Source organism: Stegostoma tigrinum, chromosome 1 (assembly GCF_030684315.1).
Source record: "Stegostoma tigrinum isolate sSteTig4 chromosome 1, sSteTig4.hap1, whole genome shotgun sequence".
Taxonomy (NCBI): domain Eukaryota; kingdom Metazoa; phylum Chordata; class Chondrichthyes; order Orectolobiformes; family Stegostomatidae; genus Stegostoma; species Stegostoma tigrinum.
Window position 1 is genome coordinate 26399374 of NC_081354.1, and position 16065 is coordinate 26415438.

Genomic DNA, 16065 nt, shown 5'->3' on the forward strand with positions numbered 1-16065 from the left:
AGTCCAATGTGGGAATAGCCAGTGTTCTTATTCAACTGACACAAAACAGATAAAATGATGGGGGAGAATGCCTGCTGCTGAAATATTTTGAGCTTGAGGATCATCGTGAATTGTTAGCTGAGGAGACCATTCTGCTACGATCATTGCAAAATAACCTTACAGTTGAAAGTAAACCCTTGAGAGAGAGACAGAGAGAGAGAGGCAGAAAGAATCTTTAAGCTTGCAGAAGACTATCATGAAAAAGCAAGAAGCAAAAACAAAGTTGCTGGAAAAGCTTAGCAGGTCTGGCAGCATCTGTGAAGGAGAAAACAGGGTTAATGTTTTGGGTCCGGTGGCCCTTCCTCAGAACTGAAACAGCAAGCCCTTGTTAACAACAGAGTTCACCTGTAAGATGACGATCTTTTCAAGTAAAGATCAAGATAATTGATTAAACGCTATGGAACTTTAGCTTTCAAAATTGGGTAAGTCTATGTATCTGGGATGGATAGGCAGGGAACATTTTCTGAATGTCCTGCAACTGTCCCACTTCCTATCCAGAATGCAGTGCTTTGCCAGAACTTCTCGTGCACTCTGTTGCAGAAGTTTATTTTGTTGTTGATGATGATTTCCTTCTATTTTCTGTTCGGGTTCTGGAGATATTCTTGTTCGTAGAGATATATTGTCATGCTGAATCAAATGTACAACTGATATCTCTACCCACCGAAAGTTAAATCCCTGTACTTGGAACAGAAGGGAGGCTCCAATTCATTCATCTGCAAAACTGTCCTCAGGCAGCTCTTTCTACTTGGTTTTATGTGCCTATTATTCCTGGCTCAGAATCTGCGAGAGAGATGGAGAATTCCCGTTTGTCACTTTTAAGGGACAACAATATTTCTGGCAATGGAGGATTGCCACTTTGTTCAGCTTCTTCCTTGCCCTTTGGCCCAGAAATCAGCTGTTGTGAAACTCCACCAACGCGATCACCTTCCAAGATAATGCTGAGGGAGCACATGCAACCTGGACTGAGAATATCATTGGAGAATAATGGCTTAAGTGTGCAAATCTTTGATGCAGAAGGAAGGGTGAAGTTGGAGTAAACTGAGTTAAAATGTTAATGTTGAAGTGTTAAAGTAGAAGAACCTGAGGGGAGAAGCGGAGTAACGTGAGAATAGCCACTGAGCATGTGCACAAGAAGCCATGTCACAGCGATGCCTGAACACGCAGAATTGGAATCTGATAGTGTCTCTTGCCTTCCTGCATGTTTAATGTTCACTTACCTGAGGGTATAACTGAGCTTAATACAGATATTTGTGGAGCCCCTTCCTCTAGTTAGCTAATTGTCTAACACCATTTGTGACTGGATGTGGGAGCATTGCCAAGCAGTCAGAGGTTGGGGAGTTTGGTGAAGTTCAAGCTGCCGAGCAATGGTCGGAGTATCAGATGTTGTCAGGAAAAGAGGTCACAGAATTGGACAGTGGTTAGAATGTTGGGCAGAGGTTAGGAAATGGGCAGTGATCAGGAAGCTGAAGATTGGTCAAGGTGCTAGAGAGAAATTGGGGATAGTAGCTGCGGGTAGGGGGTCTGCACTCAAAGGATGAGCCAATCAGAAATTCTGCTTGCTCCACCTAATAATTTCTATCAGCTTTGATACTCAGAAGACGGTGTTATCGAGCCATCTGAATTTCTGATCTGATGCACTGTAAGCAGAACTCGTCGCTGAAGGTGCGGAGTGGGAAATGAATCTATTAAATGCACTTTAATTGCAGAGTTGTTCCTACATAAACAATAATAAAACCCACAGCTTCAGCAAGTAGCATAATATCTCATCCCGAAAAACACAACATTTGTGACAACGATGGATCTTCAGCAAGCGGCTTATTTGACAACAGGTTCAAGGTTAGCGTCTGATTTCACCAATTTAAGACCTGTTTATGAATTAATAGGTCTCACTGCAAAAAAGTATTTGGCCAAACCAAATGCCTGATTTCATTATAAATCTCAGCTCATAAGCTCTTGGTTACCAAAGGCAGAGAAACAACTTGAACAGAATGAAGGGAACCGCTGAATAGTCCAAAGTCTACTAAAAGTTAAATACTAAACACCCGTGGTTAACCAGAAACTATTAAATGATGATTTTGCTAATCTTCTGCATGGGTTTGCTACAATGGATGAGTGCTTTGATTGTTAATTCCCTTTTTATCTCAATTGGAGATCATTGACTTCACAGATGAAAAATGGTTTAAAGGAACATGGGTGGTAAACAATTTAAATATCTAGGGGAAAGCACAATTGATCATAACCACATTTTTATGCAGCAACCTGAAACTCAACCCTTTGTACACTCAGCTTTTGTACACTTCATTTCCACTTGGTCAGAATTCTGTCAAGAACATAGATTTATCCAAACTCTTGAGGTAAAAGAGAAACCATAAGTGGAAGAAAGCTGAAGTAAATGCACAGAAATCCTGGAAATGTACAGCATTGAAAGTGAAGTTGGCATTCTGGTTGTAGCTTTATACTTGAATATGGTAACAAACCTTTGACATTCCAATCTGCACTGACCTGACATGTTTTCCCAGCATTTTAGACAAGTAGACCTCCCCTAGCTGTTGCTCACTGCAAATATTGTTGTGTGTGGTTGCTCATAATGCATAGTGTCTTGTTCTGCAGCTAAAGTGGAACATTGTTGGGTTGACCTGCCTCTGTAAAGTTGAACAGCTCAAAACTGTAAGCTAACCTCACTCAAGATCACACTTTAGTAGATGCTCTGACAGTTTTGAGTAGCAGCTTAGAAGCTTCTAACATTTTATAATCGTTTTGTATCTTTCAAAATATGTTATATTTCTACTGCTATGCCCATATGCTCTAATTCACTATCTTTATTACAATTTATTAAGGATGAGATGATAGTACTTTAAGAAAATTATGTTGCCAACATTCATACCTCACCAGCAACTTTCAATATTTCAACACTGGATTGAAAATGTTTTACTTACAACATTTGCAAAATGTGTCAATTTTGATTCCACGCACTTGCATCTGTTTTGACCATTTCCAAAGGCACACTGCAACCCACTAGTGAACCAGACTTTTGCCTGTTTACACAAGTGATGCGCAGCAAGCTGGAGATAATTACAAGAGCGAGAAACCCCCTTCCAATAGAATTATATTCTATTGTCTCATATGAGCCGGCTCTAGCCAAAGAGGTCAGGGCTGTAGAAGTTGCTGGAGAAGCTCAGCAGGTTTGGCAATATCTGTGAAGGAAAAACAAATCAGAGTTAACTGAGTTCTGAGGAAGGGTCACCGGGCCCGAAATGTTAACTCTGATTTTTTCTTCACAGATGCTGCCAGACCTGCTGAGCTTTTCCAGCAGCTTGTTTTTATTCCTGATTTGGAGTATACACATTCGGTTTTTATTAGGGTTGTAGCAAAGCTCGCCTGTACGACCAGAACAACCAGGAAGGTTTGAAACTATTACTGCTCTACAGCAGTTTTCATGCAGTTTGATGAGCTGTCTCTGATGTAACAACAGCGTCACTCAGTCCTGGATTCCAGCTTCTGGTTTCCTTCATTTAAAAACTGCTCATGTTAGTTTTGTTCACTCTTCCTATGAAAACAGTCTCTTGCGTGTGTGAAATGCACTCACTTTCAGGAAGAGAACCTTAATTACCAGACAGAAAAAGCACATTGTTTTTATGATTTACTCAACATGGATGAAATGAACTTAGCTTGGCTTTTAAAGCACTGACATAATTGTTCCATTCTCTTCTTAGTTTATTGGGTTTTTTTAAAAAACATATTATTGAGTTGTTGACAATTTACAAAACCTGTTTAAATGTGGGTTAGTGCAGTTTCTCATGAAAATAAAAAATGGAATTTGATGAGTCCCCACCTACACTCTGGCACAGACTAGGAACAGAACTGACTTTTGTATACCAGGACCAAATCTTAACAGAAGATTTATGTGGAGTGCCTGTTCCTTGCAAGATTAGCTACCTATAAGTGAGCAGAGCTTCCCTCAAGCTTGTATTTCCATTCTCGAGTTCCCTTCTGGTCAGGATTGGCCTGGTTTCCAGTGAGATAAGGTATGTCCACCTCCAGAGAAATGAAAGCAGGCCCTGCTGGGAGGACAGAGCTGGGGTCCCCTAATCTATGGAAGCAGCATAAACACTTGTTGGCTCATTTACAGCAGGATATTGACACTGGACAAACTGTCCAGAGGCCCCGGTTCAAATATCACCATGGCATTTCAGTTAATGAATCTGGAATTTAAAAGATAATCTCCAAAATGGTAACCGGTAGACCATTCTATTGTTTCATGGTTCACCAACATTCTTTAAGGAAAGAAATCTTTACTTGATCTGATCTATGTGGGACTTCACTCTGATTGATCTTAAAGTGACCAGCAGGCCATTCAGGAGCATCAAATCACTACCAAATCAAAAATCAGTGAAATGGGACAAACCCCCAACATTGAACTAACCACCAGGCACAGCAATGGTGGCACACTCAATCCCATCAATCCTGTGATGTCATCCTTACCAACACCTGGGACTTCTGCCAAATATGGGAGAGATGTCCCAAAATTGCAGCCTGACATCATCATACACACCAAATCACACCTTACAAACAACGACCCACACACCACCACCACCACCATCCCTGGGTATGAAGCAGCACAGTGGTATACAGTCTGGAGGCAGTTACCCTGGGAGTCCTCAGTAATGACACTGGAACACATGAAGCTTCATAGCATCCAGTGAAAGGTGGGGACAAAAGAACTGCTGCTAATTACTGCAGATCCTCAGTTCATGTATTAGTACTCCTCCAAATTGAACGTCAGTTGGAAGAAGCACTGAGGGGTGGGCCAAGGGAGCTGAATACACTCTTCAGTGTTCTTCTCAAGAGTGACTCAGTGGCACCATGACTGACTGTGCTGATCAAATCCTGAAGGACACAGCTGCTGGACTGGGCCAGCAACAGCTGTACAGGGAACTAACAGGCAGGAAAAAATACTACTTAACTCATTCTTACTAACATACAGGTCTATAACAATAGTGCTCACCAAATATTCCCTGGAGAGGTGAAATCCTACCTACACATTGAAAACACCCTTGCTGTGTTCTGCGGCATTATCCCCACGCTAAATACATGTATTCAGAACAGGTGAGCATCTCACACTGAACACCCGCATGGCGCTGTGTGGTGTCAGCAGCAACAGGATAGTTTTGATCACAATTTACGTCTTGGTCAGGCATATATATAAATGCTGTCATTGCCATCAAGTCAAGGGATGAACAGTTGCAGAATGATATAACAGGAGCACCACCAAGTATACCTAAAAATGATGTGTCAACCTGGTGAAGATACAACACTGCACCTCAAACAGCTGCAGCAGGTTGCAACAAGCCACAAACAGTGTAGCAGTTCTAACCTCTGCAGTCATGCCAAGTCTAGTCATGAACAGTGCTGGGCAACTGCGTAACTCACTGGTGCAGGCAGTTCCACAAATATCTCCATTCCTCAATGGGGGAGGGGGGGGATGCCCAGGCCATCAGTGAAAAATGTAAGTCTGAAATATTCACAACAATCGTCAGCCAGAAGTGCCAAGGAGATGATTCCGCTCAGTCTCCCTCAGAGATCTCCAGCATCACAGAAGCTGGTTTCCAGCCAATTCAATTCATTTCACGTGATATTGGAAATGGCTGAAGGCACTGGACAACACAAGGCTCTGAGCTCTGACAACATTCTGGCAACAATACTGAGACTTTAGCTGCAGACCTAGCTAGACTGTTCCAGTGCAGCTACAACATTGGCATGGGCTCAGCAGTGCTGAAAACTGTCCAGGCATGCCTAGTCTACAAAACACAGAACAAATCCAAACCAATTAGCCTGCTCTCAATCATCAGCAAAGTGATGAAAGGGGTCATCAACTATGTTATCAAGTTACATTTACACAGCAAATGCCTACTAGCCAATTCTCCTTTTAAGTGGTGTGGCCATTCTGAGGGTTTATACATGGCCACAGGCAGACTGCACCTTTCCTACAGCTAACCTCCAGTAGTGAATGTCACTGCCGCATGTGGACTTTGGAGGTTTACACAGAAGAAAACAAAACAAGAGAGAATATAACTAATCATTGATGCTCAGTTTGGGTCCTCAATACAGCCTCAGCCCAAACAAGGACAAAATGGCTAAAATCAAGAGGTGCAGTGGAAGTGACTGCCCCTGAATTCAAACAGCATTGGATACAGCGTGGCATCAAGAAGCCCTAGTAAAACTGATGTCAAGTGGGAATCAGGGAACGCTGTCTGTTGGCTGAATCCATGCTTATCACAAAGGAAGATGTATCATCTCATTTATAGGAAATAGTTGAAGGTATTCCTCAGGGCATCGTTGTCGGTCAAAACTGATTGCATAACGTTCAGTTCCATTCATGACTCCCCGGTACCGAAGCGGTCTATGTCCAAATAGAGCAAGACCTGGACCACATTCAGACTTGGGCCGATAAGTGACAGGCAACATTCACAACACACTAGTGATGGGTAATGACCTAACCCAACAAGAGAAAATCTAACCATCTTACCTTGACACTCAATGACATTACCGTCAGTGAATCCTCTACTATCAACTTTCTGAAGATCACCATTGGTCAGGAACTGAGCAGGAGTCACTATATAAATACTGTGACTCCTTGAGCAAATCAAGTTGGGATGCTGTACGTAACTTACCTCCTGTCTCCCCAAAGGCTATTCACCATCTACAAGGTGCCTGTGAGGGGTGTGATGGAATTGTCTACAATTACATGAAACCATCTGGGGCAAAGCAGCCTTCTGGACTGCCAACACCACCTTAAACATTGACTGCCTCCACCATCAATGTACAGCAGCAACAAGGTGAACACGATGCTCTGCAGAAACAGCAGTGCTATCCAAACTTAAGAGCTCAATCACCTACAAGGCCAACGACAGCAAATACACATGAGAACTCTATCCCTTGCAAATACACATCTAAGCAATGCACCATTGGCTTGGAACTATATCATCGTTGCATTACTATCACTGGGTGAAAATCCTGGAGCTCCGTTCCTAACCACTCTGTGGGTGAATCTACACCCCAAAGTCAGCTCCGTCCTTCTCATGGGCAATAAATGCTGGCCTAACTAGTGACATCTTGTGAAAAGACAATTCAAAATATTTAGCATAAATGTGATATACTTAACTTGTTTTTCTTTTTCAGCTTTGGTGCTATCTTGCAATTGGCCTTGATTAATAAATACAGAACAACAATCTTTTGGTTTGAATTGAACTTTTGCCACAGTCTGGGAGAGACAGAGAGAGGAAAGGCTCAATCCTTGATTTTGATCATTACTCTCATATAAATTGGCCACTAGGAGGTGCGCGAGAGCAGCACTAAGTTTGCACTTAAGTTTTTTGCCAGAGAATATTCGGCCTCCACTTGCAGGCTCTTCCTTCCGTCAGCAACACCCAAACAACCACCACCCATTCCCCATAAAACAAACCCCACCCCAGAAAGAAAGGTTTGATAGCCACATAAGAGTAAGTGGCAGCTGTGAATTTTGCCATTCAGTTTTGTGGCACAGGGCATCAGAATGGTGAGAAGGGACTCTTACAAAATGACAGTATCTACATTTGTTGAAAGACTGCTAGAAAATAAGCAATGGGCATAAATGCTTAGCGTTAATATGCAAATGACTGAAACATCCTACACAATCAGGACACAGTTATACTATTATTATTGTAGACCAGGGAGGAGGGAATAGAGAGTTCTGCTGATAAAGTTTGATGAGGAAACATGGGAGGAGAGTCAAGAATAAACATTGGTACAGGGAGGCTGGGCTGGATCGCCTGTTTCTATGCATGATTACCACATTGTACTGTAACTTCAGGCCTGAAAATCCTAATGTCTAGGAGTGCACACTTTGCATTATCTAAAACATTTCCTGATTTTACATCTATTAGAAGATGACACAGAGTGAGCGTGTGGCCTATTTTAGTGCCCACTTTTTGCGTGAAATCAATAGGAGTGACAAGCAGGAAAGATGACATTGCTTATTTCAAATCCACCAAGTCCTGTTTGAGATTACTTCCATGCTGTGCACTGCAGGCCTATGATGTCTAGATTCAGTCTTGGTAAAAGAAGGGGATAGCAACTCTTCCAAAGTTGACCTACCTACAATTGATTCATTCCCAAAGGTCTGTTTAAGGCAGGTCCTCCCTTCTCTAAACTACACTGTCATGTGCAACTCTCCTTGGCTTTCCACAAATCCACCAATTCTTCAGCCCAGAGGTAAAGTGCTTTTCTTTCCTGGTGTTATTTTCTTTGATCTGCCCTTCAAACAGCTTATTACACAGCCCACTCCCTTGCAACTCCATCTAATTTGCTTACCCTTTGTAATTACACTACACTGTTCTTATCATTCCCAATACTCTTCCTCATCTCCTGTCTGCCCTAAATCATATCTCAAAGTTCCCGAGCCACCCGGCCTCCTCTTCTCTCACTGACCATTGACACTGAGAAACTAAGTCCACTTTCCCTGTTACACTGCTTGGCGTCATCAGCTCTAGGACACGGCACTGTTGTATCACAGTGACATTCTCATGCTCAATGGGATGGGTTGTCCAGCTGGACTAAATCTGTGTTCTCAACTGCCCGAACTCTTTACAGAGAATCTACAACATTGAATTCAGCTTGACTCAGGCGAATGTCCTCGTTTCCTCCAATTTGGCCAGGCTAAGTTGCCGACAGTGTCCAGGGATGTGCAGGCTAGGTGCACTGGCTGTGGGAAATGCAGGGGTTGGGCCTGGCTAGGATGCTCTTTAGAGGGTTAGTGTGGGCCAAATGGCCTGCTCCTGCACTGTAGAGATTCCGTGTTACTGTGTCAGGTAGCAAGTGCCTGTTTGTAGAGGTATCTTTACTGGAATTCCATACTCGATTTATTAGTGACAACACTTGTATTTCGCTTCCTAAGGAACAAGAACATTTCTCTAAATCTATCTGATGAAAGCCTTCATAATTTCAACAGGCCACTCAAACTCCATCGCTAGAAGATCAAGGACAGGGGAAAACCAACACCTGCAAGTTCCTTCTCAAGCCACACCCGATGCTGACAGGAAATGTATTGCTGTTCCTTCACTGTAACTGGGTAAAAGTCGTGGAATTTCCTTCCCCATAGCACTGTGGATACTCCTACACCCAAAGGACTTCAACAGTTCAAGAAACAAGCCCACTGTCATCTACACAAGGGCAACTGGGGAAGGGTGATAAATGTCAGTGATGCCCCAATACCCCTGAATGACAAAAAATAATCAGTTAAAGCAAATACTGTGCCATAGAGAGCAAGTAAGTCCTCAGTTCAATCTATTAGTTATGTTAGGTTCACCGAACTCAGCCAGAGTGGCTGTGGGCGTAAAGCTACTGATCACAGTGTGACCGATCTGAAACAACACCTCAGTCAAGGTTCCCACTTCTTATTGATCTCCAAAGTCCTGTGCAAGCCAGGCTGTGCTGTTTAAAACTTCTGGCCTCCCCTGGTCAAACAGGGTTTGATGTCTAGGCTTCTGAATGAAGGCTGGTCACTCAGGAGGTGGGGGATACAGCCAACATGAATCACAGCCAAGCTAATGAAAAAGACTTCAGAAAAGGGGAGAAAACAAAATCAAGCAATACGTCTGCCTTGTTAAATACTTTCCAAAAAACACCACTGCAGAAGTGCTGTCAATAACACTGGTGAAAGCACTGAATTAAATGAAGTTATTTAAGCAGAAATCCCAGCCGACATGTTTTGCAGGGGACTGTTGTCCTCGCAAGAGTTAATAAATAACTCACCTGGGAGTCATAAAGCAATCTCATGTGACTCCAGCCTTGTATTTCCTTTACAGTTTAAAACAGCAACCTCAATTTTGTTAGCGTTTTCTACCGAATGGTTTTTTTTAGTTCCTTCACTGAAAAGCTACAAGAAAGCAAACAGTGCATTCGAGAAACAGGCTTGTGCATTCTAATTATTCTCCAGTTGGAGGTGCAGACTTGCAAACATGTTTCTGTGTTTTGACGAAAACTGCCCTGTGGTGCGAACAGGCTAACTGAGTTTCACAGCCAGCCAGTCAGCTAACAACACTGAACGTGTTGACATGAAGCATTTTTTCCAGTGTGTGGGGCTAGCTGCTTGGAGTCCAGCTCTGGCCTCGCTGGGCTTTTCCAGCAGATGGCTTAATCATGACCACGTTGCTTTTACCTTCTGTATAATGTGGCTAATGCACAGCCAATTCCAGTGAGCTGTGACAGCGTGTAGTAGGTAGCCTGGCAACCAAGAACATAATGCTGAACAGATGGTGTTTGTACAGCATGATGGACACTGCACGCTGTATCCTGAGACAACCCAAGAATTCCCTGGAGGGTTTGAGGCCCATTCTGAATAAGCACACTTCAGCTGCCATCTCACTCTTTTTCTTCGCAGCATCCTCGGGACAGAACTGGCTGATCAATTCTTACCCACAAGCCAGGAGGATATGGGAAGACTGAGGTTATTACAGTTTAGGATTTTGCTACTTATTCATTACCATGCTCATTAAGTCAAGAACTGTACTCAGTAGATATTAAATCACTGTTGCTGCAATGTTGAGAGTCAGGCTGTTATAATGCAGCTATGAAATGGGATGGCTCCAATCATCAAATCCCTGAAAGGAAGGGGTTACAAAATCCCCTTCAATATCTATAGGTTCCACCGTTTTGGTGCAGGATTTTCCCAGACTCTTTTTACATTAATAATTATAATATCAAACAGTTCACCAACAAATTGTGCCAAGTACTGAATATCCTGGTGTGACATTCCATATAGTCAAACCTGGCTTTTATTCTGAGCAGGGTACCTTTTATGCTGGTTATTTTTATTGCCTTAATTGGTGACAGGCAACTTGACTCTTTATGTAGAGTTGCAGATGTGTACTTTACTTATATTGATCAATCTTTTTCCTTCAATTTTCTCCTGTCCTTTTGCTTCCCACATAGACAACCGTGGCAAATTTGCATTTAAGATAAATAAAAGCAAGGGTAAAAAAGGATACCCAATTAGAAGGAGATGCTGATATTTTGAGATGTGATTCACTTGTGAAGAATAAACATCAAGCATGGACCTGTTGCTTTGAGTTTTATAACAGAGGATCAGGCCTTTCAATGTAATTCTGAGAGGGCTGGAGAGGAGAGCAAAAGGAAGTTGGGAATATAATAGAAATCAGGAGGGGAACAGTAGCGGGAGCCCATAGTAACACAGGAAATTGGAGGGCAAGTAGGCGTGAGAGTAATAGGACGGCACAGTAATCTTTTTATATTTATTCATCGAATGTGAGAGTTCCTGACTGGTGAGCATTATTGCCCATCCCTAGTTGCCTTTGAGAAGGTGGTGGTAAGCTGCCTTCTTGAGCCTCTGCAGTCAGTTTGGTGGATGCAGACCCACAATGCTGCAAGAGAGTGAGTCCCAGCATTGAGGCCCAGTGAACAAAAACAAGGTTGCTGGAAAAGCTCAGCAGGTCTGGCAGCATCTGTGAGGAAAAAAAATCAGAGTTAACATTTCGGGTCCGGTGACCCTTCCTCAGAAATGGTGAAGGATCAATGGACCTGAAACGTTAACTCTAACTTTTTTCTTCACAGATGCTGCCAGATCTGAGCTTTTCCAGCAACTTTGTTTTCGTTCCTGATTTACAACATCCACAGTTCTTTCGGTTTTTATTAAGGCCTAGTGACACTGACGGAAGGTTGATTTACTTCCTCGCCAGGATGGTGAATGGCTTGAAGGGAAACGTGCAAGTGTTGGTGTTTCACTGATTCTGCTGCCCTTGTCCTTCAAGTTGGAAGTGGCTATGGGTTTGGAAGCTGCTTTCTGAGGAGACTTAGTGAATAGCAGCAGGACAACTAGTCGATCAAATACACTGTTGCTACTGCGTGTTGGTGGTGAAGGGAAGGGATGTTTGTGGATGTGGTGCCAATTGTGAGGGTAGTTACGTCCTGATGGTGTCAAACCTTGAGTGTTGTTTGAAGGGATATGGGCCAGGAGCAGGCAGGTGGGACTAGTTTAGTTTGGGATTATGTTCGACATGGACTGGTCGGACTGAAGGGTCTGTTTCCATGCTGTATGACTCTGTAACTCTATGTCTTCATTCTTTCAGACTCCTGACTTATGCCTGTGAATAACGGATAGGCTTTGGGGATTCTGAAGGTTACTGACTGCAGTATTCCTAGCTTCTGACCTGTTCTTGTAGGCACTATATTGAAATGGATAGTCCAGCTCAGTTTCTGGTCAATGATAATCCCCAAGGCATTGATAGTAAGGGGCTCAGTGGTGGAAACTGCCACTCAATCTCAAGGGATGAAAGTTAGATTTTCTCTCGTTGGGGATGGTCAATGCCTGGCAATTGTGTGGTGCGAATGTTACTTACCACATGTCAGCTCAATATTGAATATTGTTCAAGTCTTGCTGCATTTGAACATGGACTGCTTCAGTACCTGATGAGTTGCAAATGGTGCCTAACATTGTGCAACCATCAGTAAACCTCCCTACCTCTGACATTATGATGGAAGGTCACCGATGAAGCAATTGAAGATGGTTGGACCGAGGACACTACCCTGAGGAACTCCTGCAGAGATGTCCTGGAGTTGAGATGACTGACCTCCAAAAACCACAACCATATTCCCATGTGCCAGTTATGACTCCAACCAGCAGACAGTTTGCGTCCTGACGTATTGATTCCCATTTTGCTTGGCTTCCTTGATGCCACACTCAGTCAAATGTAGCCTTGATGTCAACAGCTGTCACTCTCACCGCACCTCTGGAATTCAGCTCTTTTGTCCATGTTTGAACCAAGGCTGTAATGAGGTCAGGAGCTGAGAGGCCCTGGCAGAACCCAAACTGGGGGACATGAGTGAACAGGTTATTGATAAGCATATTCTGCCTGTGGTTGCTGATGCCTTCCATCACTTTACCAATGATCAAATGTAGACGTATGGGGTGCTAATCAGCCAGGTTGGATTTGTCCTGCTTTTGAACACAGGGCATACCTGTGCAATTTTCCACTTTGTTGGATCGATGCCAATGTTACAACTGCACTGGAACAGCTTGGCTAGGAATGTGGCAAGTCTTCAGTGCTATCGATGGAATGTGATCAGGGCCCATTGCCTTTGCAGTATTCAGTGCCCTTAGCAATAGTTCATGCTTTTACTGGACTTTTAATTCCAATTTTTTTTAAAATTGAATTCAAATTCCACAATCTGCTCACTGTGGGATTTGAACTGGGGTCCCCCAGACATTACCTGGGTCTCTGGATCACTGGTCCTGCAAACATACCACTCTGCTGTCACCCTCACAATTAGGGATGTGGGGAGTATAAGGAAGCCAGGAGTAATTGCCAGAAATTGCAGGGTTAAGGACTAATTGGATGTTGAATTCATGCTGGAAAACAGAAGCAGGAGAGAATCGGGAAACTAGAATAACGGTGGAAATGAGGAAGGGAAGAGTAGCAGGATGTTGGAAATTGTGAGGGGAACTAACAGGTGGCTGGAATAATGTTGGAAATTGGGAGGTGGAGGGAAAGGAAAGAAAAGAGGCTGGAGGTAGCCACCTGCTGTTTTGACTTACTCCAAGATCTGTGCTGTGGGGGAACGCTAATTCACAGGACAGCCAATGCTCTTTGATTTAAAAAAATACTCACTTCCCATTTACTCATTCCTCCTGTCCAAGCTGTGTGACAAATGACTGCCAGCCTCTGCACAAACTGTTCCTGAATGGAGTGCTGTGTGGAGATGCAAACAGTGACCAGTTCAGTCTCTTTCTCTCCCTTGTGTAGGAGGCTGAGGGGTGACCTTGCAGACCTTTCTAAAATCATGGGGGGGGCACAGATAAGGTGAAGAGCAAGGGTCTTTTCCCTCAGGTGGGAGAGTTCAAAACTACCGGGTATGGGTTTAAGATGAGAGGAGAAAGTTTTAAAAAGGATATGAGGGGCAAGCTTTTTACACAGTGTGTGGTCCATGTGTGGAATAAATTGCCAGAGGAAGTGGTGGATGCAGATACAGTTACAACATTTAAAAGACATTTGGATAAGTGTGGATAGGAAAGGTTTGGAGGGATATGACCAAACACAGGGAGGTGGGGCCAGTTTAGTTTGGGAAACTTGTTCAGCTTAGACTGGTTGGACCAAAGGGACTGTTTCCATGCTGTACAACACTATGACTTTACAGGGAAATCAAATCCACTGAACAGCACTGAGCAATCGGGAAATTCACCACTGGGTTTAATTGTGACTGGGCATTAATATTTGCACTGTTGCACATCATGGTGCCTTCCTCTGAGAAACTGGGATGAGAAGATATGCTCCCTCCGACTTTTTCTCTGTTGCAACTGTGCAAAATATTGTGGGCTGATAAATGTGGTGACAGCACTCGACACCTGAGCTACTGAAAGGCTTTGTTAGAACTCTGCATTGTCTGCTTGCACTGTTTGTCATGACAAAATTACAGGAAGGGGAATTGAAATAAATGATTATCATCTATAAAATATGAATGCAAGAACAGAAAGTCTTCTGTTGCAGGCACAAAGCAGAATATAACATTCAATCAGGAAAAGTAAGGTGCTGAAGCAGCCAATCAGTACAAATAAGCAGAAGGATAATATTGAACTAATACAATAAACATCAAGACAACCACCGGCCCATCCTTACACCCCAACTCATTTTGTACAGGATAATTCAGTAAAGATGAGGAGAGAGCTTTCCCTTCAGAAAGATGACAAGGAAACATTTCACAAGCTGTCAGGTGAAATCTCACCTCGACGAAGATTGACTTGAGCCTGTTACATCCTTCAAATTGTCAGATGGATGTTTCTTTTTAGAATGTAGAGCTCAAAATTAGTTACAAAACTAAGTGTAGGTGACCATCCCTACATCCCAACACCTTGACCTTCAGCAACCACCATACTGCTCCCTACGCGTTCTCTTTGCTGACATAGTGTAGACACGATCCAGACAGTTTAAGAGAATAACTGTGCAGCCAACCACTGGATTGGCTGCATCCAGACCAGGAATCCCTATTAAAAATGCAGGAAGTAAATCTTTCACATTACACGGCTGTTAAAGTGAAAGCAATGAAGTGAGCAGGCTGAGCTCACCCGAAAGAATGCCAGAGCCTTTAATCCCAAGAACTTCTCAGTGAAACCCCTCCAAATCCTGTTCAAACCACATTCTGCGTGAGCAAAAGGAGCTGTTTTATGTTGGCCATGGGTCCTGGCTTAGGTCAGTCAGCTCTGTTCAAGCAGAAATCAGATGCACACAGGCAGTCATTCCTGTGCTCCACAATAACCTAATCTGTGGCAAGTGGACGTTTGCTGAATTGGTAGATTAGCCCCGCGATATTCAGACCCTCCTGGTGCCTCAAATACATGTAAATACAGTCTTGTACAAGCAAGAGATGCTTTTGGCTTGTTTGGATACAGTCAAACTCCAATTTCTTGTATGTTTCCTTGATATGCTACTGTACAGAACCAAACTACGTTTGTGACTACACGTGTGTGCATATCATTTATAATAAAGCATTGAAAAAATTAGACCTGAGGTAAATCAGAAATACCTGGATAGCTGATTTGATTATTTTCTAACTGAAGCATTGGAAGCTCAGCACTTCCAGATTCAACAACTGCAGGACTGGTAGAACCCATGAATGTGGTCGCAAATAACATTCATTCACCAGCAATATGCATCACGACATCGGGATCTCATCTGCCAGCCTTCTGCAGATCTTTTAAAAAAAAGCAAGAGACTCAGATTTCTCACTGAAAGTGGAAATGACTGGTGGAAGCTCTACGTGCCAGTGTTTCTCCATTACCGGCGCCCACTCACTGAATATTTCAAATTTTAAAAGAGCTAAGATTCAGAAAAGACAGGATTATAATTAAATACGCTACAATATTGGGATTACAAAGAAAGGCTTAAATGAACCTAAGTTTCACACAGCGGTGTTTAAGCAAGGCCTTGCTTCCTCACACTGGCATGCCTGAGATTACAAAAGGGAGCCACACACACCCAG

The 16065-nt window shown here is 43.1% G+C and overlaps 1 protein-coding gene across 3 annotated transcripts in view; it reads right to left on the reverse strand.

The window, feature by feature from the left end:
* maml3 (mastermind-like transcriptional coactivator 3) overlaps positions 1–16065 on the reverse strand; it is a 565727-nt gene that overhangs the window by 72844 nt on the left and 476818 nt on the right. The window lies entirely within an intron of this gene.